Source organism: Brachyhypopomus gauderio, chromosome 3 (genome assembly GCF_052324685.1).
Source record: "Brachyhypopomus gauderio isolate BG-103 chromosome 3, BGAUD_0.2, whole genome shotgun sequence".
NCBI lineage: Eukaryota > Metazoa > Chordata > Actinopteri > Gymnotiformes > Hypopomidae > Brachyhypopomus > Brachyhypopomus gauderio.
Genome location: NC_135213.1, coordinates 40,106,700 through 40,133,057, shown reverse-complemented (window position 1 = coordinate 40,133,057; position 26,358 = coordinate 40,106,700). Strand labels below are relative to the sequence as shown.

The 26,358-nt window shown below is 44.8% G+C and overlaps 1 long non-coding RNA gene across 1 annotated transcript in view; it reads left to right on the top strand.

Annotated features, from left to right (window-relative positions):
• LOC143509524 (uncharacterized) overlaps positions 1–12,208 on the top strand; it is a 41,521-nt gene extending 29,313 nt beyond the window's left edge. The window contains exons 2-4 of the long non-coding RNA XR_013129698.1: positions 8,897–9,033; positions 10,609–10,891; positions 11,081–12,208. This is a non-coding gene — a long non-coding RNA (uncharacterized LOC143509524). The remainder of the gene's footprint in view (positions 1–8,896; positions 9,034–10,608; positions 10,892–11,080) is intronic.
• The last annotated feature ends 14,150 nt before the right edge of the window (positions 12,209–26,358 follow it).

Sequence of the window (26,358 nt, the reverse complement as noted above, 5' to 3'; positions counted from 1 at the left end):
GTATACACCTCATCTACACACAACACCTCCCTCAGTGTGGTGTACACACCTCTACACACTACACCTCCCTCAGTGTGGTGTATACACCTCTACACACTACACCTCCCTCAGTGTGGTGTACACACCTCTACACACAACACCTCCTTCAGTGTGGTGTATACACCTCTACACACAACACCTCCTTCAGTGTGGTGTATACACATCTACACACAACATCTCCCTCAGCGTGGTGTACACACCTCTACACACAACACCTCCCTCAGTGTGGTGTATACACCTCTACACACAACACCTCCTTCAGTGTGATGTACACACCTCTACACACAACACCTCCCTCAGTGTGGTGTATACACCTCTACACACAACACCTCCCTCAGTGTGGTGTATACACCTCTACACACAACATCTCCCTCAGTGTGGTGTACACACCTCTACACACAACACCTCCTTCAGTGTGATGTACACACCTCTACACACAACACCTCCCTCAGTGTGGTGTATACACCTCTACACACAACACCTCCCTCAGTGTGGTGTATACACCTCTACACACAACATCTCCCTCAGTGTGGTGTACACACCTCTACACACAACACCTCCCTCAGTGTGGTGTATACACCTCTACACACTACACCTCCCTCAGTGTGGTGTATACACCTCTACACACAACACCTCCTTCAGTGTGGTGTATACACCTCTACACACAACATCTCCCTCAGCGTGGTGTACACACCTCTACACACAACACCTCCCTCAGTGTGGTGTATACACCTCTACACACAACACCTCCTTCAGTGTGATGTACACACCTCTACACACAACACCTCCCTCAGTGTGGTGTATACACCTCTACACACAACACCTCCTTCAGTGTGGTGTATACACCTCTACACACAACACCTCCCTCAGTGTGGTGTATACACCTCTACACACAACATCTCCCTCAGCGTGGTGTACACACCTCTACACACAACACCTCCTTCAGTGTGATGTACACACCTCTACACACAACACCTCCCTCAGTGTGGTGTACACACCTCTACACACAACACCTCCCTCAGTGTGGTGTATACACATCTACACACAACACCTCCCTCAGTGTGATGTGTACACCTCTACACACAACACCTCCCTCAGTGTGATGTATACACCTCATCTACACACAACACCTCCTTCAGTGTGGTGTATACACCTCTACACACTACACCTCCCTCAGTGTGGTGTATACACCTCTACACACTACACCTCCCTCAGTGTGGTGTATACACCTCTACACACAACACCTCCCTCAGTGTGGTGTATACACCTCTACACACAACATCTCCCTCAGTGTGGTGTACACACCTCTACACACTACACCTCCCTCAGTGTGGTGTATACACCTCTACACACAACACCTCCTTCAGTGTGGTGTATACACCTCTACACACAACACCTCCTTCAGTGTGGTGTATACACCTCTACACACAACATCTCCCTCAGCGTGGTGTACACACCTCTACACACAACACCTCCCTCAGTGTGGTGTATACACCTCTACACACAACACCTCCTTCAGTGTGGTGTATACACCTCTACACACAACACCTCCCTCAGTGTGGTGTATACACCTCTACACACATCTCCCTCAGCGTGGTGTACACACCTCTACACACAACACCTCCTTCAGTGTGATGTACACACCTCTACACACAACACCTCCCTCAGTGTGGTGTACACACCTCTACACACAACACCTCCCTCAGTGTGGTGTATACACATCTACACACAACACCTCCCTCAGTGTGATGTGTACACCTCTACACACAACACCTCCCTCAGTGTGATGTATACACATCTACACACAACACCTCCTTCAGTGTGGTGTATACACCTCTACACACTACACCTCCCTCAGTGTGGTGTATACACCTCTACACACTACACCTCCCTCAGTGTGGTGTATACACCTCTACACACAACACCTCCCTCAGTGTGGTGTACACACCTCTACACACAACACCTCCTTCAGTGTGGTGTACACACCTCTACACACAACACCTCCTTCAGTGTGGTGTATACATCTCTACACACAACACCTCCTTCAGTGTGGTGTATACACTTCTACACACAACACCTCCCTCAGTGTGGAGTACACACCTCTACACACAACACCTCCCTCAGTGTGGTGTATACACCTCTACACACAACACCTCCTTCAGTGTGGTGTATACACCTCTACACACAACACCTCCCTCAGTGTGGTGTACACACCTCTACACACAACACCTCCTTCAGTGTGGTGTATACACCTCTACACACAACACCTCCTTCAGTGTGGTGTATACACCTCTACACACAACACCTCCTTCAGTGTGGTGTATACACCTCTACACACTACACCTCCCTCAGTGTGGTGTATACACCTCTACACACTACACCTCCCTCAGTGTGGTGTATACACCTCTACACACAACACCTCCCTCAGTGTGGTGTACACACCTCTACACACAACACCTCCTTCAGTGTGGTGTACACACCTCTACACACAACACCTCCTTCAGTGTGGTGTATACATCTCTACACACAACACCTCCTTCAGTGTGGTGTATACACCTCTACACACAACACCTCCCTCAGTGTGGAGTACACACCTCTACACACAACACCTCCCTCAGTGTGGTGTATACACCTCTACACACAACACCTCCTTCAGTGTGGTGTATACACCTCTACACACAACACCTCCCTCAGTGTGGTGTACACACCTCTACACACAACACCTCCCTCAGTGTGGTGTACACACCTCATCTACACACAACACCTCCCTCAGTGTGGTGTATACACCTCTACACACAACACCTCCTTCAGTGTGGTGTACACACCTCATCTACACACAACACCTCCCTCAGTGTGGTGTATATACCTCTACACACAACACCTCCTTCAGTGTGGTGTACACATCCCTTCTTTCTTTTCCATTTCTGACTTTGCACTGAAATGCCATTTCCAACTGGATGTCTAGTCCTCATAAGCCATCATGCATTAAGCAATTTTGTTTCATTTTGTTTGATGTGGTAAAATTCCTCATTCTTGACTAAGTATATGATATCTCCATAATAAAATAATTAGTTCTTTTACTGCATGTAGATGATGGTGGCAGACCTGGATATGATTTGTTAGTGTGTGTGTTAGTAGAGTGTGTGTGTGTGTGTGTGTGTGTGTGTGTGTGTGTGTGTGTGTGTGTGTGTGTGTGTTAGTAGTGTGTGTGTGTGTGTTAGTAGAGTATGTGTAGTAGAGTGTGTGTTAGTAGAGTGTAGTAGAGTGTGTGTTAGTAGAGTGTGTGTGCTTGTAGAGTATGTGTATTAGTAGAGTATGTGTATTAGTAGAGTGTGTGTGTTAGTAGAGTGTGTGTGTGTTAGTAGAGTGTGTGTGTGTTAGAGTGTGTGTATTAGTAGAGTGTGTGTGCTAGTAGAGTATGTGTATTAGTAGAGTGTGTGTGTTAGTGGAGTATGTGCATTAGTAGAGTGTGTGTGTTAGTAGAGTGGGTGTGTTAGTAGAGTGTGTGTATTAGTAGAGTGTGTGTGTTAGTAGAGTGTGTGTGCTAGTAGAGTATATGTATTAGTAGAGTGTGTGTGTTAGTAGAGTGTGTGTGTGTTAGTAGAGTGTGTGTGTGTTAGAGTGTGTGTATTAGTAGAGTGTGTGTGCTAGTAGAGTATGTGTATTAGTAGAGTGTGTGTGTTAGTAGAGTATGTGCATTAGTAGAGTATGTGTGTTAGTAGAGTGTGTGTGTTAGTAGAGTGTGTGTGTTAGTAGTGTGTGTGTGTTAGTAGAGTGTGTGTGTTAGTAGAGGTGTGAGTGTTAGTAGAGTATGTGTATTAGTAGAGTGTATGTGTGTTAGTAGAGTGTGTGTGTTAGTAGAGTGTGTGTGTTAGTAGAGGTGTGAGTGTTAGTAGTGTGTGTGTGTGTTAGTAGAGTATGTGTATTAGTAGAGTGTGTGTATTAGTAGAGTGTGTGAGTGTTAGTAGAGTGTGTGTATTAGTAGAGTGTGTGTGTTAGTAGAGTGTGTGTGTGTGTTAATAGAGTGTGTGTGTGTTAGTAGAGTATGTGTATTAGTAGAGTGTGTGTGCTAGTAGAGTGTGTGTGTGTTAGTAGAGTATGTGTATTAGTAGAGTGTGTGTGCTAGTAGAGTGTGTGTGTTAGTAGAGTGTGTGTGTTAGTAGAGTATGTGTGCTAGTAGAGTGTGTGTGCTAGTAGAGTGTGTGTGTGTTAGTAGAGTATGTGTATTAGTAGAGTGTGTGTGTTAGTAGAGTGTGTGTGCTAGTAGAGTATGTGTATTAGTAGAGTGTGTGTGTTAGTAGAGTGTGTGTGTGTTAGTAGAGTGTGTGTGTTAGTAGAGTATGTGTATTAGTAGAGTGTGTGTGTTAGTAGAGTATGTGTATTAGTAGAGTGTGTGTGTTAGTAGAGTATGTGTGTTAGTAGAGTATGTGTATTAGTAGAGTGTGTGTGTGTTAGTAGAGTGTGTGTGCTAGTAGAGTATGTGTATTAGTAGAGTGTGTGTGTTAGTAGAGTGTGTGCTGGTCTAGATTCAGTGTTCAGAAAGAAATGAAGTGACAGTGGAAATAAAATTGACACAACAGCATAAATGAAAAATAAAAATGTAAATAACACTCAAAATGTAGTCAAATTATGTGCATGTTTAAGACGTGGGTGACTTGAGTGTTCAAATTTTTGATGAAGTAAAGTCTTTTCAGCATTCATAGTGCTGGTTGGTGTTTGAAATGTTTTCTCTCTATTAGCAGAGGGTGATGTTTGACCAACCGGTGTCCAGCTGTGTCCTCTTAGCTTCCTGCAGACTCTGCCCAAACCCACATAAACTACCCCTTGCCCCGTTACTCTCTCTCTTTAGCCTTCTCCCTCTCTCCTCTTCATCTCTTTTCTCTATCTCTCTCTCTCTATCTTGTCCTCTCACTCTCTGATTTTTCTTTTTCTCCCTCCTCCCTTGCTCAATCTTTCCTCCTTCTTCACACTTAGTGGGCAATCTCGCCTCATTCTGCGCTCTTATCTCAGTCCTGCCCAGCCCCTTAATGAAATCTTAACAGCCCCCGACCCGTTATTGGCCACATGGGGACTTGGGTATCAGAGTGTAATATTTTCACCATGGGGGTGCATGGCGGGAAGCTGTCGTTGGAGGGCTGGGGTATGGGTGGAGGTGGTGGTGGAGGGGTGGAGTCCAGTGATGCCTCTGGCGAGTGCTCTGGCTCTGTTGCTCAGCACACATCTGTCTCCTCTGGGCCGGGCGGCACCAGCAGAGCTAGACTGCCGTGTGCTTGTCCTTGGCCCACTTTGATGGGGATTCACTTTGAGTAATGCCTTAACATTTGGAAAAACGCCTCTTTCCTCCACCTTAAAATGTCATGATATGTATAGTTCTGTGTATCTGCTGTTCCTGTTTCTGCAGTAGAACCTGAGGAAAATGAAGGCACCCTCTCGTTTCTGGTAGAATTGGGTCTAACTCTGCTCAAAAAACAAGGGTCTACATATCTTAAAGTGAAAGACAATTATGTTCCTATGATTGGCAGAGTGAAAGAGGCTGGTTTGCAAAATGGGAGAAAGGAGGTAATTTCACAGAATGTGCGTCTGTGCAGTCTAATTTCATGGTACTTGTATTGTGCGTCCTATTTGACACTGTGTTAATCTGATAAATGGATTATAAAACTGGGATTGTAGGATTTTTTTTCTCTTTTGTCTTTTCATATTTCAGAAGTGCATATCATGCCCACGCTAAGTAGACGCCATTATATATGATACGTAGGTTATATATTACACTTATGGCTAACACTGCTGCTGAGATTCATCGTGGTTCTTAGACATGGTAGATTATGGCAGGTTGGACAAACGTCATTCATGTCCTTCACTTTGGTGGTTATTTGTGAACCATCCTCTCCTGCTCCCCCGATGAAGCTTGTCCTCCCAGTTCGTGTGAGGTGAACATCAAACAGGCGCTCTAGCGGTGATGACGTGCAGCTGGGGTAAAGGGTGAACGTGCCACCTCTCGTCTTAACTCTAATTACAGCCCTGTTTTGACTGAGTGCCTATGGAGAAACAAGTCCCTATATCAAGCCCCGTCATTTCAGCTTTCTTAGTCTGGAAAGGATTACTTTATCTGTTGTGTTACGGAACATTTACAGTTATCACATCATGTGTAGAGCAGAGCGTTTGGTAAATGATGGATGCTGATAACACCTGGACTTGTCTCTGTCGCTCAGCCAATGTTTTCTCTTAGAGGCCACGTCTTCAAGGCCTCTGGCATTTTGACACTTTTCTGAAAGCATCCATTTACTATGTGCTAATAATAGAAGAACTGGTAACCCTAACATCTCAGATGTTTTCCCTGGACCACCGTCGGCTTTAGACAGGACCTGACATAGAAGAGAAGAGTTACAGAAGTGAAGAGCAGTGAGATTCATGTAAAGACTCTAGGGCACGTTCTCCACGCCGCGCTGTTCTTGTGCAGGTATTTATGTTTATGCATTTGTCTAATATTTCATAAATGTATTCTTTGGGGACAACTTGTTCTCTCTGCTAATGGTCCATTTGAAGTGGAATTTATTCAAAGTTGAAATCATGGTGTTGGTGGATGTGTATATGTATGTGTGTATATGAATGTGTGTATATAGGTGAGTATGTGTGTGCGTGAGTGTGCGTGTGTGTGTGTGTGTGTGTGTGTGTGTGTGTGTGTGTGTGTGTGTGTGTGTGTGTGTGTGTGTGTGTGTGTGTGGAGGGGCTCCTGTGTAAAGCTCCCTATGTGTGTTGCTCCTGGTTTGAGACCATTTCTGAGTGATGTACTCAATCCTCCAGCAAGTTGACTGGTCATGTTTACCAGTATAGGACACACAGGGCATCTGTCACTCAGCACACAGTCTGTAGTCTCTGGATGCAACATTTTCAATTCAAAAGGACTGAGCATTTGAGTAATGTAGTGTTCTACGTTTACAGCTGGTAGGCAGTTCAACCTGCTGTCTCAGGTGGTGTAGAGAACATTTTTGAGTGTATCTATATTACAACATATGTTAAAGACTAAATTATTTTGTCTACTTCACTAATCCACTTCCATTGAGTTGTACTGATATATCACTGCAGATTCACTCCAGCAGCTTTGATTGTTTTGTATGGGTTAGCACTTGACTTCAAATGCCATGCAAAATGCCCCTTCTTCAAAATGTAGGATATTCATCCATTCTACAGGGAACTATGAGAGCCCAAAGTACTCCTGCGCATTTTACCATCTGAATATACCAATGGACAATACGACCGTGCATTTATCACTGAATATACCAATGGAAAATACGACCGTGCATTTATCACTGAATATACCAATGGACAATACGACCGTGCATTTATCACTGAATATACCAATGGACAATACGACCGTGCATTTATCACTGAATATACCAATGGACAATACGACCGTGCATTTATCACTGAAGCTATTCTATGCAGGTTCTATTGAGCAAATGCATTAATAACAATTTTCATGTCAAATCAGAAATTCCATATTTCGACAACATCATATACAACACAAGTGCAAACAACAATGCATATAAAGTACAGGCTCAATATTCACAATAACATACAGGGCAACACAAAGCAACATCTCACACTGAGAAAAGTGAGTGTATGTGCAGATCACATGACCCTGGAGATGCAAACTGGGGTGTCGGCCGCTGGCTGGAACGAGAGTGAGTAGGCGGGGCCACACTGAGAACTCCCAGAATCCTGGCAGTACTTAGTGGAAGGAGACTGAAAAAGTTTCTGCAAGCAGAAATGTCCCGCCATGCCAACGCTGATGTCAGAAGAGGAATGCAGCTGCCGAGCTTGAAGTGATCAAGCGATACTTGAATGACCCTGAAGGCAGGCGCCTTACAACAGAACCCTGGAGGATAGGGACACAGCGCACCTGCGAGACACTGAGGCCTTCACCAGGGCCCTTCGGCGATGCCCTGAGCAGGTGGCAGTGTTGTTATCGGTCAGATGTTTGCGCTCAGAGAGGCCGAGGCTGCGAGGAGATTGGATAAATGTGCCCGCGGCAGAGCTGAGCATGATCCTGATACATGATACAGGCGTAGCCGCCGTTTGAGAAGGCTACACCAGAAGACCTGCCACTATATTAATTTCTGAGCCTGCTTCTGCCAGAGGAGCTGAGCCAGCCACCGACTGGCCAAGCAGAGAGAGAGGAGCTGATCTTCAGTGCTCGGGTGTGTTTAAATGATGGTGCCATGCAGCAAAGGAGCTCCATGAGGAGAAAGATGTGCAGAGCAGTCCAGGGTGGGTCCGGCACAACTGTTGGTGGGTTTTGTAGTCTGGGACAGGGCAATTCCCACTTTGAGTTGAAGGTTCAAGTGAAGGACACAGCTTGGTGAATACCAAGGAACTTTCCACAGAGGAGCCATCTGCATGAAGTGATCCCTTCCAGCTGAATGGGGGTGTCAGTAAGTCACCTTTCCGTGTAAACAAATCTTAGCAGACATCACAGAGCAGAAGTTTCGAGCTGATAGGCTAGGGTTAGCTCTGGGCGTATTAGAAACGCCTGCCCTCTTATCATGCTTCTGTTGCCACACACATCACTTCTGACATCTCCAGTCCGGCCTATGGCATTAGGCGATGCTGTGGCCCAGAAGCTCCCTGTAGCAAGCCGAGGTTTACACAGGTTCTTCTGCTGTTACTGCCTGGTGTCTGAACTAGAGCGTCTGGTGATGGTAAACATAAACACTGTTTTCTTGGATGGCCATATGTGGGGATTATATGAAAATAGTTTTGGGGCAACAAATAAATATCACATTTAATGCCGGGAGAGTTCCGCTTCATTGTATGTGTTGTGGGTTTCGTGCATATTCTGTCTCTTCATAAATTACAGCCCAGACCCGGATCTCCATACCAACACGTCCCTTCACGTCCCTGCATCGCCGTCATTGTCCTGCGTGGAATCTGGGAAGCAAAAAACAGTCCAAACAGATCCTGTTCAAGCCGGTCTACAGTTCACTTGCGTGTACTGTGAGTTCACTTGCGTGTACTGTGAGTTCACTTGCGTGTACTGTGAGTTCACTTGCGTGTACTGTGAGTTCACTTGCGTGTACTGTGAGTTCGCTTGCGTGTACTGTGAGTTCACTTGCGTGTACTGTGAGTTCGCTTGCGTGTACTGTGAGTTCACGTGACGTTGTGCAGATTGTAGTTTTGTGTTCTGTCTATCGCTGGTAATCTGACTCAGAGTTTTGTTTCACCCTGTTGTACTTATGCCTTTGTGTGAGTGTGTGTACATTTATTAACAAACACACTAAAATAACTGGCACAAACAAATCAACTGTCAAGACCTAATCAAGGTCATACGTAACTGCTGAAACAGTCCACCGCGTAGACGTAGTCAGCTTTATATTGGAGAAACCAAGAGAGAACTTGCTGACTGGTTTGAACACCTTCAGACCATTAGAATTAATAGGATTTGTCATTTGCATTGGCAAAGCGTTTTAATACTAATGGACATTGTATTAAATACTTATCGGTTTGCATTGCCACGGCTTGTTGCTATGGCAGCAATGAAATGAAAGAAATAGAAAAGGATCTCCACCTTTGGAACTTTACAAGCCCATGAATGAATGTGAAGATCTAAACATCTATGTTTTCATATATAAACTAGCTCCTCCTCCTGCTACATCTACTGAAAACTGCTTGCACAGGTGATAAAGGACCTCTGTACAAAATGTCCTGTTTCCACACACACACACACACACACACACACACACACACACACACACACACACACCATTGCACCATACAATATATCCATTTATTTATCCATATGGTCTCTGTGTTACAGTTTTTCCCAATTGTTTAAACACAAAATGTGGAACTATGCACACAAGTCCAAAAACATGAAGCTCATGTGTCAACATTGTGACCCCAAACTGCTAAACTCTAAGCACAATTCTATATGTTTTCACTCAAATATCAATCTAAATCACAGCTTTGCAAGTCACTAAACACAAATAGCATCATTTAGTACACCTTGGTCACCTAAGAATCACTGACTTTCAAATACAAAACCCTGAATTACCAAATAGTCTCACACAAGTTGCACCTGTGCAAACTTAATTAGCAGAATGTTTCAATCATTTGTCAGAGTATAAAAGAGGCCTCAAGTGACTGATACAGGTGTTAGGTGAGATGATGGAGCAACAGGAACACAGAGGAAGAGTTAGAGTAAGAGGAGGCCTAGCAAGAGGAAGAGGAAGAGGAAGGCAAAGACGAGGCAATCTTTCAAACGAAATACGGGCAACCTTAGTGGACCATGTATTGAATCATGGCCTAACCATGACTGAAGCTGGGCGTCGAGTCCAGCCAAATTTGAGCCGCTTTACAGTAGCTTCAGTTATTCGGGCTTTTAGAGAAGAGAATAGGTAAGTAACCACTTTATGGTTTTACTGTAGTGTTCACAGAAATGTGCACTGTAGTTCAATGTTTATCTTTACATTTACAGTATGTAGCAATATAGTGAAATGCATATCTATAATGTGTGTGTGTGTGTGTGTGTGTGTGTGTGTGTGTGTGTGTGTGTATATATACTTTTATCAGAATAGAAAGACGGCCAGCAAGAGGCGGCAGATGCCGGAAATTCACACTTGAACAGGAGACCACCATAGTAAACTTGGTTTTGGAGAACAATGCCATTACCCTGAGGGAAATCAGGGACAGAGTCCTGGAAGATAATGTTCATTTCTCAAACATTGACCAGGTCAGCCTGTCCACAATTGAACGTGTTTTAAAACGTCACCAGCTGAGTATGAAGCAAGTATATCGTGTTCCATTTGACCGCAACTCTGACCGTGTAAAGGAGCAACGATACCAATATGTGCATGTGAGTACAGTACCCTCTCAGTACCCTTTTTGGACAGGTCACTGTTTACCTCAGTGTCACTAGGTTGACCTTTTGTCTAATGCAGCGGTCCCCAACCTTTTTTGCACCACGGACCGGTTACGTGTCTGAAATTTTTGCGGCCCGGTGGTTGGGGACTCATGGTCTAATGGTCATTTTCCTTTTTTCCAGAGAGTGCTTGAACTGGATGCCAGTGCTGTTCCCTATGAATATATATTCATTGATGAGGCAGGGTTCAACCTGCATAAGATCAGGCGACGGGGGAGGAACATCATTGGCAACCGTGCCATTGTCAATGTCCCTGGGCAACGTGGGGTCATACATCACCATGTGTGCTGCCATTGGTCACCGTGGGGTCATACATCACCACGCACAACTTGGGCCTTATAATACTACTCGTTTGCTATCATTTCTCGATGAACTCAAAAACCTCCTCAACCTCCCACAGGAAGAACCAGCGCAGCCCTCCTATGTTCTTATCTGGGATAATATAAGTTTCCACCGGGCAGCTCTGGTCAATGACTGGTTCACTAACAATCCACAGTTTGTTGTGCTGTACCTTCCACCATATTCCCCATTTCTTAATCCAATAGAGGAGTTCTTCTCTGCATGGAGGTGGAAAGTGTACGAACGCAGACCCCATGACAGTGTGCCGCTACTTCAGGCAATGGGGGAGGCATGTGATGACATCCACGCAGATGACTGCCAAGGATGGATTCGCCATGCAAGGCGTTTTTTCCCCCGCTGTTTGGCGAGGGAGAATATTGCAGCTGATGTAGATGAGGTCCTCTGGCCTGACCGACATCAGAGGTTTGATGAACAGTGATCTGTTTCTTTGCATTTCAATAAATACATTTGTTACCTCTTTGTATGGGAACTGATTTTCCTCGTCATGTTTCTCATTGTACTTACATAGGTGAACATTACAGTTTTGCTGCATACTACATACAGTAGAAATGGCTTACATTTGTGTCGCATATACATGTAGTACTGTAAATGCTATATGAGGGTCCTACACTGCACCAAACAAATATGAAGAACAGAAAGCCAACATTTTTGCATGGACTTGTTTGCATTTGAATTTGTACAGTGGCCTCATGAACTCAAACATACAAATACTTCTGATAATAGTGCTTTGAGTTTATCTTGTCAGTGTTTATTTGATGCTCTCCAAGAGAAGCATATAAAATAGCTGTGTGTGTTGTTTTGGTGGAAGGAATCAGTTTTGCTAGAGATTTGTGGAGTTTCAACAAAGCAGTTAATAATTTTGAGTTTGTGTGTAGAGTTTTGAGAAACTGAGCCAAGATTTCTCGAAATGTGTTTAAACATTTGGGAAAAACTGTAACGTTTGTTATTTCGGTCACCAGAGTTTACCATGTTCACCCCCCTCCACTACATATGTTACTGCCTAAACTATGCATGCCTTTCTCCTCCAAAAATGGTCCCCAATTTGTTTATTCTGGCAGTTTTTATTATGTGGAGGGAGCTTGTGTGTGGTTGTGTGGTGCTGTTGAGTGTTGGCTACGGCCATTATGGCTGCATTTAGCATCACAGATGCTCTGTATGACACTCTGGTGGTGGTGGTGGGGGGGGTCTAGCTGGAGCCCCTAGTGTTGTGCCTCAGCCAGGCCGAGCTGCAAACATGGCAGACGTTGGGGGCGGTTTGAGCATCAGTCAGAGTTGGACATACAGCTGGTTCTTAGTACCAACTGTTGACATGGCTGTGGGAGCTAGAGCTGAAAAAAGTAGAATTTGTAGGTGAGGTGGTGTGTTTGCAGGTGGAGGCTGTGTGTTTGTAGGTGGAGGTGGTGTGTTTGTAGGTGGAGGTGGTGTGTTTGTAGGTGAGGTGGTGTGTTTGTAGGTGAGGTGGTGTGTTTGTAGGTGGGGGGGTTTGTTGGTTCCTCTCAAGGTTTCTTCCTCATGCAAAAAACTAGGGAGTTTTTCCTTGCCACTGTCGCCCTTGGCTTGCTCACTGGGGGCTAGGACTCGGCACTTGTAAAGCTGCTTTGTGACAACAACTGTTGTAAAAAGCGCTATATAAATAAAATTTGATTGATTGATTGATTGAGGTCGTGTGTTTGTAGGTGGAGGTGGTGTGTTTGTAGGTGGAGGTGGTGTGTTTGTAGGTGGAGGCCATGTGTTTGTAGGTGGAGGTCGTGTGTTTGTAGGTGGAGGTGGTGTGTTTGTAGGTGGAGGCCATGTGTTTGTAGGTGGGGGTGTGTGTTTGTAGGTGGAGGTGGTGTGTTTGTAGGTGGAGGTGGTGTGTTTGTAGGTGGAGGTGGTGTGTTTGCAGGTGGAGGCTGTGTGTTTGTAGGTGGAGGCTGTGTGTTTGTAGGTGGAGGCTGTGTGTTTGTAGGTGGAGGTCGTGTGTTTGTAGGTGGAGGTCGTGTGTTTGTAGGTGGAGGTTGTGCGTTTGTAGGTGGAGGTCGTGCGTTTGTAGGTGGAGGTCGTGTTTTTGTAGGTGAGGTCGTGTTTTTGTAGGTGAGGTGGTGTGTTTGTAGGTGAGGCCGTGTGTTTGTAGGTGAGGTCGTGTGTTTGTAGGTGGAGGTCGTGTGTTTGTAGGTGGAGGTCGTGTGTTTGTAGGTGGAGGTCGTGTGTTTGCAGGTGGAGGTCGTGTGTTTGTAGGTGGAGGTCGTGTGTTTGCAGGTGGAGGTCAAGTGTTTGCAAGTGGAGGTCGTGTGTTTGTAGGTGGAGGTCGTGTGTTTGTAGGTGAGGTGGTGTGTTTGTAGGTGGAGGTCATGTGTTTGTAGGTGAGGTGGTGTGTTTGTAGGTGGAGGTCGTGTGTTTGTAGGTGAGGCAGTGTGTTTGTAGGTGAGGTCGTGTGTTTGTAGGTGGAGGTGGTGTGTTTGTAGGTTGAGGTCTTGTTTTTGTAGGTGAGGTGGTGTGTTTGTAGGTGAGGCCGTGTGTTTGTAGGTGGAGGCCGTGTGTTTGTAGGTGAGGCGGTGTGTTTGTAGGTGAGGTGGTGTGTTTGTAGGTGGAGGTCGTGTGTTTGTAGGTGGTGGTGGTGTGTTTGTAGGTGGAGGCGGTGTGTTTGTAGGTGGAGGCCGTGTGTTTGTAGGTGGAGGCGGTGTGTTTGTAGGTGGTGGTGGTGTGTTTGTAGGTGGAGGCGGTGTGTTTGTAGGTGGTGGTGGTGTGTTTGTAGGTGAGGCCGTGTGTTTGTAGGTGAGGCCGTGTGTTTGTAGGTGGAGGCCGTGTGTTTGTAGGTGAGGCGGTGTGTTTGTAGGTGAGGTGGTGTGTTTGTAGGTGGAGGTCGTGTGTTTGTAGGTGAGGCGGTGTGTTTGTAGGTGAGGTGGTGTGTTTGTAGGTGGAGGTTGTGTGTTTGTAGGTGGTGGTGGTGTGTTTGTAGGTGAGGCCGTGTGTTTGTAGGTGGAGGCCGTGTGTTTGTAGGTGGAGGTCATGTGTTTGTAGGTGAGGCCGTGTGTTTGTAGGTGGAGGTCGTGTGTTTGTAGGTGAGGCGGTGTGTTTGTAGGTGGAGGTCGTGTGTTTGTAGGTGAGGTGGTGTGTTTGTAGTTGGAGGTCGTGTGTTTGTAGGTGGAGGTCGTGTGTTTGTAGGTGGAGGTGGTGTGTTTGTAGGTGGAGGTGATGTGTTTGTAGGTGGAGGTCGTGTGTTTGTAGGTGGAGGTGGTGTGTTTGTAGGTGGAGGTGATGTGTTTGTAGGTGGAGGCCGTGTGTTTGTAGGTGGAGGTGGTGTGTTTGTAGGTGGAGGTGATGTGTTTGTAGGTGGAGGCCGTGTGTTTGTAGGTGGAGGCGGTGTGTTTGTAGGTGGTGGTGGTGTGTTTGTAGGTGGAGGCGGTGTGTTTGTAGGTGGTGGTGGTGTGTTTGTAGGTGAGGCCGTGTGTTTGTAGGTGAGGCCGTGTGTTTGTAGGTGGAGGCCGTGTGTTTGTAGGTGAGGCGGTGTGTTTGTAGGTGAGGTGGTGTGTTTGTAGGTGGAGGTCGTGTGTTTGTAGGTGAGGCGGTGTGTTTGTAGGTGAGGTGGTGTGTTTGTAGGTGGAGGTCGTGTGTTTGTAGGTGGTGGTGGTGTGTTTGTAGGTGAGGCCGTGTGTTTGTAGGTGGAGGCCGTGTGTTTGTAGGTGAGGCGGTGTGTTTGTAGGTGAGGCGGTGTGTTTGTAGGTGGAGGTCGTGTGTTTGTAGGTGAGGCGGTGTGTTTGTAGGTGGAGGTCGTGTGTTTGTAGGTGAGGTGGTGTGTTTGTAGTTGGAGGTCGTGTGTTTGTAGGTGGAGGTGGTGTGTTTGTAGGTGGAGGCCGTGTGTTTGTAGGTGGAGGTGGTGTGTTTGTAGGTGGAGGTGATGTGTTTGTAGGTGGAGGTGATGTGTTTGTAGGTGGAGGTCATGTGTTTGTAGGTGGAGGTCGTGTGTTTGTAGGTGGAGGTTGTGTGTTTGTAGGTGGAGGTGGTGTGTTTGTAGGTGGAGGTGGTGTGTTTGTAGGTGAGGTGGTGTGTTTGTAGGTGGAGGTGGTGTGTTTGTAGGTGGAGGTGGTGTGTTTGTAGGTGGAGGTGGTGTGTTTGTAGGTGGAGGTCGTGTGTTTGTAGGTGAGGTGGTGTGTTTGTAGGTGAGGTGGTGTGTTTGTAGGTGAGGTGGTGTGTTTGTAGGTGGAGGTCGTGTGTTTGCAGGTGGAGGTGGTGTGTTTGTAGGTGGAGGTGGTGTGTTTGTAGGTGGAGGCCGTGTGTTTGTAGGTGGAGGTGGTGTGTTTGTAGGTGAGGTGGTGTGTTTGTAGGTGGAGGTCGTGTGTTTGCAGGTGGAGGTGGTGTGTTTGTAGGTGAGGTGGTGTGTTTGTAGGTGGAGGTGGTGTGTTTGTAGGTGGAGGTGATGTGTTTGTAGGTGGAGGTCATGTGTTTGTAGGTGGAGGTCATGTGTTTGTAGGTGGAGGTCATGTGTTTGTAGGTGGAGGTCGTGTGTTTGTAGGTGGAGGTGGTGTGTTTGTAGGTGGAGGCCGTGTGTTTGTAGGTGGAGGCCGTGTGTTTGTAGGTGAGGTGGTGTGTTTGTAGGTGGAGGTCGTGTGTTTGCAGGTGGAGGTGGTGTGTTTGTAGGTGAGGTGGTGTGTTTGTAGGTGGAGGTGGTGTGTTTGTAGGTGGAGGTGATGTGTTTGTAGGTGGAGGTCATGTGTTTGTAGGTGGAGGTCATGTGTTTGTAGGTGGAGGTCATGTGTTTGTAGGTGGAGGTCGTGTGTTTGTAGGTGGAGGTGGTGTGTTTGTAGGTGGAGGTGGTGTGTTTGTAGGTGGAGGTGGTGTGTTTGTAGGTGAGGTGGTGTGTTTGTAGGTGGAGGTGGTGTGTTTGTAGGTGGAGGTGGTGTGTTTGTAGGTGGAGGTCGTGTGTTTGTAGGTGGAGGTCGTGTGTTTGTAGGTGGAGGTCGTGTGTTTGTAGGTGAGGTGGTGTGTTTGTAGGTGAGGTGGTGTGTTTGTAGGTGGAGGTCGTGTGTTTGCAGGTGGAGGTGGTGTGTTTGCAGGTGGCGGTGGTGTGTTTGTAGGTGGAGGTGGTGTGTTTGTAGGTGGAGGTGGTGTGTTTGTAGCTAGAGGTCGTGTGTTTGTAGGTGGAGGTCGTCCTCATGCACCTACTGCTTTGGCTTCTCCTGACAGGAAGCTGCTAGATACTCGATGTCTTCACTCATTCAGACTGACAGCAGAAGAGAACGCGGTTGATGTTGACTTTCCTGTTATTGGGTGTGGAGCAACTATTTAGCGAGCTTTGAGTCCGCTATTAAAGACCTCATTCAGAAATATGCCTCTCTGTTACTGGGTGTTACCTCCCAGTCTCTGTCTCCTAGCATGCTGCTAAATTGCATCCACAATAGTCCACTTGGTTGTCTATAGGCATAGAAGCCACACTTTCTGTGTCAGTTCCACCATTACAATTCATACCTAAGCTTAACCTGAAACTTGAGTACTGAGTAATTATTCATTACTACACCAAGACTCAAATGGACATAGGCATGCAGGTAGTGCAATACAGACCCATAGTCTCCCTCACCATTCAGATACCCAAGCACAGCTACTGAAGCCTCAAAGAAATAATCACAAGTCACAACCTGAGAGTAAATTGGTAATTCTGCTCAAGACTGACTGTAGTGAGAAAACATTATACAGAACCCCAAACATCTATAATGATAAGAATAATAAACATAAATGGTAATAAACATAAATGGTCAAGGACGGTCACATGATTATCTCCAGTATTTGTGGTTAACGCATCATGAGACCTTTACGCGCGTTATAATGGAGACACTGTAAGTGAGGGTGTTCTGAAGGACAGTGTTAATTCTCTCCTCCAAAACACCAGACAACACTGGAGCCGCACACATGTACCCTAACACACCGGTACCCTAACACACCCATACCCTAACACACCCGTACCCTAACACACACCCGTACCCTAACACACCCGTACCCTAATACACCCATACCCTAACACACCCGTACCCTAACACACACCCGTACCCTAACACACACCCGTACCCTAACACACCCGTACCCTAACACACCTGTACCCTAACACACCCCCGTACCCTAACACACCGGTACCCTAACACACCGGTACCCTAACGCACACGTACCCTAACGCACCCGTACCCTAATGCACACGTTCCATAAAGCACCCGTACCCTAACACACATATACACTAACACACCCGTACCCTAACACACTCGTACACTAACACACCTGTACCCTAACACACCCGTACCCTAACACACTCGTACCCTAACACAAAAGTCTAGGTCCCTCTGACAACAGGAGGAAGCTACCTTGCTTGTTCTCCACGTTCCTCCACTGATCCTGCTCTTTGAAGGTCTTGCAGGGAGGTGGGAGAAGTTCACACCTCCTGTCTGAAGATGATGACATGCAGCTGATCTTCTGTGTCATAATCACCAATTACACTTTTGATCTTTGGAGAACCAGCAGTGTATCAAGGAGACTCATGATCTGCAGGTTCAGTCGTATCTGTGTTATTTCACAAAATACACTGGGATAATGAAAATAACTCGGACTTCTGTGTACAAGCTTCTTTGTGTCTCTCAATCATGTGGTTAACTTGCTCTCTACCACCTGTACTGGCTGGACTGCAGAAATTATGTTGTTGTCCGCTGATCCTACAGGAATCATGTTAGATTATATTCTATTCTATTGTATCCTGTTGAATTTGCCACACATGCTTCAGTTACGCGGTACATACCCTCAACACTGGAGAGTTCAGTTTCACGAAACGGAGAATGCTGGGTTCACAATTCACAGTTAAATGAGTAGATACAGACGCACATCTAGCAGGTGGAAACTACGGTTTCAGTTGGCAACGACATTTTGAAGTTATAGAAAGGATCATTTAAATATTCAAGCAAAGTTTCTTTCAAATGTTTGATGTAGTAATGTAGTCAAATGAGAGACAAGTTCATGTGCAAATATTTATCTTCACTGCCGTGGTAGAGATGGGTTGCAATGGCTACTACATATTACCTTAATCTTTAGATGAAAACTCACACATATTTATCGACCACCAAAATCGACCATCTTGACTTATAATAGTAGTGAATATGTCAGAGTAAAAGAGAAGAAGGAATACCACTAAGACTTTGTAAATGATTAATAATTTATATTTGTTCTGCAATATGCAAAAAGTATTATAGCTAACACTATTATATAGAGAAAGTAATGCACTCCACTGAAAAGCTAACAAGCTTCAGGCTTTCTTTCTACTAAGATGAAAGAGAATACATTTTGAAATGCACAATTTCTTTGATTAATGAACCAATAAAAGAATTTCAACTTAATCCTCACAAGTCATCATAATTTTGCTTTGAATATGGAAATATTCATATTTTGTGCAGATCAAAAGGATCATAACAATGGAACAACTGAGTATATAGAGAACAGGAGGTAGCTGCATAAGGGAATCACACAGTTATCAGACACCATTTCTGGTGTGCATTCAATAAGATGTTGTCATAAAATCCCACACCGAACACAGTAATTGTCTTGAAGGATCTGTTTTGTTACCAGATCTGATCGCCCTTTAAATCTTGGTATTATTTAATTAATCCTTCATTCTCTAGAGCACACAACTATCAGGAATGATCTTGGCATGCTTGGATCCATGGGAAACGTTTCTGTATGCTTTGTACGGCCTCAGGTGTAGGTCATGCTGAAATGACACTTCTTTTTTTCCCTATTTTGCTGACAGAGACCACTGTAGGACAATCAACTTTGACCACTGGGACGTATCTTGGTGGGATATTGTTGTCTAATTATATTGGGTCAGCAAATTTTGCAACCATGCTACATTGCAATGGGGAATGAACTGTAATAGATATTCTAGGTACAAGCATAATGTAAAATAGTCTAATGAGTAAAGAAAATATTCATTTAAGCCTTATGGGACAAGGAAAAAAGGTTAACGCTGTGAAATACAGCCATATGCTTTCTGGTTAGTATTGCAATGATTAAACATGATAAAAAACTAGGAATGATCACTTTGATCACACAGGAATGATTACTTTGCCTTTAGGTTAATGTGAGGTTCTTGATTGGTTTTATCTCCAGGACACCATATCATCACATTAAACCATAACATTACCTCAAATCTGCACCAGGATCAGATTATTTCCCAAATCCTGGACACACTCCCACCCCATCTACCCTATCCCAACTAGATTATGCATTTGCTGGTTCTGCACACCCAGTTTAGCTCGTGAAAGACCAGTAATTAGCTGAGATGGTGAGTCAGGACTGATGGGACAGGGACCTTCTCAGGCTGGAGTTGAGAGGCAGTACTTTCCTCAAATTCAGTTCTCTCAAATTAAGTTCTCAACTGTAGAGTTTAATTAACTGAAGCCCACAAACACACGTGATGTACCCCAGACAGAACTTGGACATGTTCTCCTCTGCTTCAATTTTGGCAGAATATAGTCCACTTTGTCTTGCTTACTCAGACTTTTTTGCTGATGCTTTGTGAGCTGGAGGCTGATATTAATGGAGCATGCAGTTGGATACATTGGGACATTGCAGACAGGCATTTTGGGGCTGTCACTCACTAAAGAGCATTGTGTTCCATGCCCAGGTAGTGGTGAATTTTACTGGGAGACCAGAGAAGGTTCATGTCTTAGGGGAACCATGGGGAGCAGATGTTCACAAATGTGTATACGTTTAAACACCCCCACAATGCCTCATTGGAATTCTGCCGATAGAGCGACTGTCACTCTGGTGACCCTGTGACAAATGGTGACATGGTGCTGGCTGCCATATGTGCAGGATCAGGGCTATGGTAAGAGTGTCAGACTTGATAAAGCTGCTACCATTGGTGACCATTTTAAATCCTTGGCAGTCGATGGGCCACCGCAGATTAAAGACTGATGGCCTGTCACTCATGCGGTCCTTACACTCTCACAGAGGTCTGATGTGAGTGGCTTCACCCCACTGTCTGCTGCAGGGGAACCTCGCAGGCCTGGCAATGTGACCCCCCACTCAGCTCATAGTTAAGGGAGGGGTGGAGAGAGAGGGCTTGTGTTTCACAGCCCTCTGACAGGGCTCACTGCATATTCATGCACTTTAAACTCGACAAGGACAAAAAGTGGGTGAGTGTGTCAAATGTTAAAGATTAGCACCTGCTTGCATGTTTACTCGGACATGTTTATGAGCTCATTAGCCTTTCTTTTCAAAGATGGCTCCTTATCTGTGTGTGCTCTTTTGAGTCAACAAGCTATACTTGGCAGAGCATATAGTGATGTTGGTTATCGTTTGTCTAACAATCAGAAACCCTGTCCCTTGTCAAATGACCAAATACGTTCACATATTGCACTATTTTAGTTAAGTCTGAGCACACGATTCAAGTAGGTGCTATTGCTGACAGTTTCAGATCATTTAGATGCCATTTCAGACATCCACACACACTGCTGAGAACTGTAATTCTTCTTCAATTTTTATATTACACTTCCGAGACAATGTGTGTGTCAGAAATTACCATGTGTAAGATAAATGAAGGTCCCTTGCCTTTAGGTGCACTTTTTACTGGTGCCTTTAGGTGCACTTTTTACTGGGTTTTCTAATAATTCAGCAATTGACTGTTTTCTAAATTCCGCTGCAGAGCTCCGCTGCAGATGTGTCTAATGCTGTTTGAGTAGTCTGCAACCTGATGGAGTATGAAGAAAATAATTGGGTTCCCTGCCTCATATTGAACCATTGTATTGCTCATGGTAATGGATGAAAAATGTCTGTCACTTCTCCATTCTCTTGCTAACATCCTTGCAATAACAATTTTCTAATATGGGAAGAAATCAATTCCCAGGCTGCACCTCCCCGTAGCCCCCTGCCGTCTCTGGATACCAGAACAAATGGGAGCATATGCATCACACCACAGAGACATTTGCAGCCATATTCTCTCCTAAAGTAATTCATCTGTTGAGCCCAGCGGACGTCCTGATCGATGCATCCAAATTTAGGGGACAGTTACAGTTGAGCCACAATCTCACTTCTGAAGTAATCATTCAAAATGATATTTACAACACGCGTGTAATGGGCAGACAATCCATCCACAGCAAAGGTCAGAGTGCTGTGGCGTGTTGTGTATTGCAGTGGCGTTAAAGGAGGGATGTTACAACATCCTTGAACCCCTAAGGCCCCTAAATGAGGCGTGAGGTGTATCATTTTTGTCACTGGTGATAAAGCAGCAACAGTATTGGCAACTTAGCGATTTTGTCACTATATTTGGCAAATAGAATTTGCTTATTCAGCCTATGCACAAAGGTATCCATTACTACCATACATATAACATGTAGCACGCTGTAGTGAATTTTTCATTTGTGTCCGTAGTTACAATGAATTCAAAATATCAACATCACCACAATTCTCAATTCCAGCAACTCTTGTAAAAGTGGAAGATGTAATAGGCAGTTAATCACAGGGAGATCACTGGTGGACGAACTATATCCTCCCCTTGCACCTCATCCAAACTTAATTACCTGCTGTGTTCTCCACCCCTCAGTGGCCACAGACACACATGTAATTAGATTAAGATATTCAGCAGAGATAAGATTAATCATTGTAATCAGTGACAGATATATTGGGAAGTGCATGGCTGCACCTTATTATGGGTCCCCAGGGAGACCCAGATAAAAGCAAGTCCATGACAATCAGTGCTAATGATACAGTCTCATTCTTAAGGAGGATGACCATGGGTTATATGCATAACAATCCCCAGAAATTCTATGCAAGTCTTTTTTTCTCTCATTTTCTTTTTTAGACCCCAATAAATGCTGAATTCTTACTCAGATAGAACTTATATATGTATAGATTAGATAATGGTAAAGGTATTTAGTTATTTTGGTTCTTTTATCCACCAAATCCGTATGAACGCCAGTTTTAAAAATACAGTTTGTCACTTTAAGGGATGGTTTACTCAGAAAATGTATGATATGTTTATGATATTTTGTATAATATGATATGTCCAATAACAAATGCAGGACGGAGAATATTTAAATGCAATGTGTGGCAGGCTGAAACATCTCAGTAATATCAGCATTGCAGGAGACACTGCAAGAAACACTGACGAAAACAAAAAGGTGTCAGAAGTAAACAAACAAGATGATTTATTGAAATGTCCAATGAATGCAGAAGATAAATTAGGATCCTACATGATAAATTATGATTAATGAGGGAGCTTATTACGTTTTTTGTAACTTTAAAGACAAACTGCCAATAGCATTCAAAGAAATAGGCCTTCACAAGAGTAAAAAAAAAACTTTAACACCAAAACAATGAGCTATACAACGTTTGCCTACAGGACAACACTGTCTCCATAGGACCGACCAAAACAATCTTCTTTAAGCAAAAATCAGATGGTCGATTGCAGGGCCTTTGACATGAGCTCTGATTAATTGCTGCATCCAGAAAAGTTTATTTCAGAATGACTCCAAATGACTCAGTGGTCTCAGTCCGCCCTTCAGAGAGCTGAAACTGGCTTAATACGTTCAGCATATGTGTGAGGTGAGAGAGGACTCAGGGAGCTCATTATGAGTATTACAACAGCAACACAGAGGAAAGCACTGACCATAACGTCCTCATGCAGCTCTATACCTGTCAACTACCACGCCCACGCCACTCAACTACCACGCCCACGCCACTCAACTACCACGCCCACACCACTCAACTACCACGCCCACACCACCCAACTACCACGCCCACGCCACTCAACTACCACGCCCACACCACTCAACTACCACGCCCACACCACTCAACTACCACGCCCACGCCACTCAACTACCACGCCCACACCACTCAACTACCACGCCCACACCACCCAACTACCACGCCCACACCACTCAACTACCACGCCCACACCACTCAACTACCACGCCCACGCCACTCAACTACCACGCCCACGCCACTCAACTACCACGCCCACACCACTCAACTACCACGCCCACGCCACTCAACTACCACGCCCACGCCACTCAACTACCACGCCCACACCACCCAACTACCACGCCCACACCACTCAACTACCAAGCCCACACCACCCAACTATCACACCCACACTCATGCTCCTAATGACTAAACCTGGGCTTTGAAAATGATTGTTTGTCTAGTGTCTTCATAGTTTGTCTAGTGTCTTCATAGTTTGTCTAGTGTCTTCATAGTTTGTCTAGGGCCTTCATAGTTTGTCTAGGGCCTTCATAGTTTGTCTAGTGTCTTCATTGTTTGTCTAGTGCCTTCATTGTTTGTCTAGTGTCTTCATAGTTTGTCTAGTGCCTTCATAGTTTGTCTAGTGTCTTCAGTTTGTCTAGTGCAGGCGTACTCAACTAAATTTGTCCGCGGTCCAATTTTGGCAGATACCTGTGCCCTGAGGTCCGGTGCGGCGGGGGTGGCGAACGTAAGTTGTTGAGCGGGGGGGGGGGGGGGGGTTGCGCGAACGGTGGAGGCGTTTATACTTTCGCGAGCGTCACTGCAGTGTTCTCCGAAACGATAGGCGTTTTGTCCGAAACGATGGTAGAAACACCCCTCAAAACAGGGGAGTGAACATTTACCTGACCAATTTTAATGTTGCTATGTTTCAGGTTTGAAAAGTGCTGGAATTTAGGTTAAAGTACTTTAAAATGTTTGAAATTGTAACTACTTGGTTTCACAACAAATAGCTGTCTGACTGAATAGTTCTCTTGTATTAGGTTAACAAATACGAGCCTCTTGTAATTCCAGGACGAAACATGAGAGGACGTGAAGATTGGGCGTTTTTTAAATAAACAACCATTAAATAATGTGATAAAAAGCGAATTATTTCGAGTATATGTATAAATATTTAACTTAATTATGTTTAACATGCTGGGAAATATTGAAATGGACCTTGAAAGTGACGTACAAGTGCTTTAATTCCACCTTATAAAGGTGTATGAACCCTGAAAACGTGACTTTGTTCATTGCGCTGAAGCGCGGCGCGAAGTTACAAAATTCGAGAGGTGCACGACCTCTCGAACCGACAGCGCGCGAGACACTCGCGCACACGCGGAGCCACAGCGATTACGTCATTTTCGCCGCGCGGACCCTCGCGCCGCTCGCGAAGCGTCAACCAGGCAGGCTTGTTGTTGAGCGGGGGTGGCGAACGTAAGTTGTTGAGCGGGGGTGGCAAACGTAACACTCGCGACGGAGTGTTTTGTCAATAGCCCTGAAATAAATGCTACGGTTTTGTTTTGGTCCGTATCCAGTTAATCAGGAATGAGATTGGGTCCGGACAGGACTGCGTTCGGGTCCGGATCCGGACCGCGGTCCGCCAGTTGAGTACCCCTGGTCTAGTGTCTTCATAGTTTGTCTAGTGTCTTTATAGTTTGTCTAGTGTCTTCATAGTTTGTCTAGTGTCTCAGTGACTCCAAATGACTCAGTGGTCTCAGTCCGCCCTTCAGAGAGCAAAACTCAATGAAATACCAGCAAAAGCACATACTTCACTCAAAATTCTTTGTTTTTGCCCCAAAATCAAATATTTAGGTCAGCCAATTTGTCAGTGCCATTAGAGTATCTAGTCTGTGTGCCATTGCCTATGAACAAGGCAGTCAAAATACTTAGTCATGTTGTCAGTGCAACTATAAGTCACAGTCATTGTAGACTGTATATTCTGATGGAAACTAGCTAAGCTTTTGATTTCAAGAACGCTGCACATTCTGTGGTATATCAAATACATGGTACACACATACACACTTACACGGAACACAGTTACACATGACTGTATGTGGGAGACTGATAGCAAGAAATTGGACTGGATTCAAATTTGTACAGCAATATTGTTTGACGGTATTGTTCGCACTGCAATTTGTTGACAAAAACACTGACTGAAATTCAGAAAAGACAGACAACTGACTGGAAAAACTGCAAAATTAGAAACTTATTCTACACATTCAAAACAACCTGAGCACATACAGCCTCCTCTTGCTGTGTGAAAATTGAACCTCTGCTACCACTATGAGCTAGTCTTGATATCCTATATTGCACGGGTACTCAAATAGAAATGATGACGGGCCACATTTTATTTTTTCAATCACTGACGGGGCCGGTTACGGGGGGGAGGTTTGGGTAGCGAACGTAAACTGTCGAGGGGGGGGTGAACGGTGCGCGATTTCAAAATAAGAGTGGATAGCGCGATTGAAAAAAAAGATTCCTAAAAAAAACACTTCAAAACAGCTCGCGGGCCAGAAATAGATAGCCCGCGGGCCGCTATTTGAGTATGGGGGCTATATGGTATAAGAATGCAAAAATGCAAAAAAAAAAAGAAGAATAACATGTCAGAAATTATGTCAATGTGCAGCATTACAGCAGAGAGCACATTTCTGAATTACAGTACATACATGTTTTTTCTATGAAATGTTTGAACGATTGAAGACACAGTTGATCTTCCAATATTCGGCTGCACCCAGCAACCAGCTTCAGCCATTGTGAGACCATGACTTACATGTAAAACATGGTCCACAATTGTTGCCCTTACTGTATTTCACTGTTTTGTCCCCTCAGCCTTACACCACACAGTCTTACCCATCTACACCATATAGTCTTACTCCTCTACACCACAGTCTTACTTCTCCTATTGACTGTTCACCCTATACATGGCCTTGTCTTTCCATTATGAGACTTTGTGATACTGCTGTGTTTAGTGTCTATAAATGTTTGCCAATTACAGTAAAGGTTCATGTGATGCACCTCTGACCTATGGTTGAGACCATTGGTTGATCTAAGCCAGGGATGTCAAAGTCAAATGCACCGAGGGCCAAAAAACCAAATTTGCTACAAGCCGAGGGCCGGACTGGTTCAATGTTTATTAAAACATTGAAATGATTGCACATAGCCTATTGAACCAAGACCTAACACAGTGTTTATTATTTAATGCTTAAATGAATAAAGCAATACTTTCTTATGGATCTGTCAGTAATTTCAAGTGAAAACATTTTTCAACAAGCAAACAGATAAAAACAAACTTCCTTCAAAGAAAACATGTC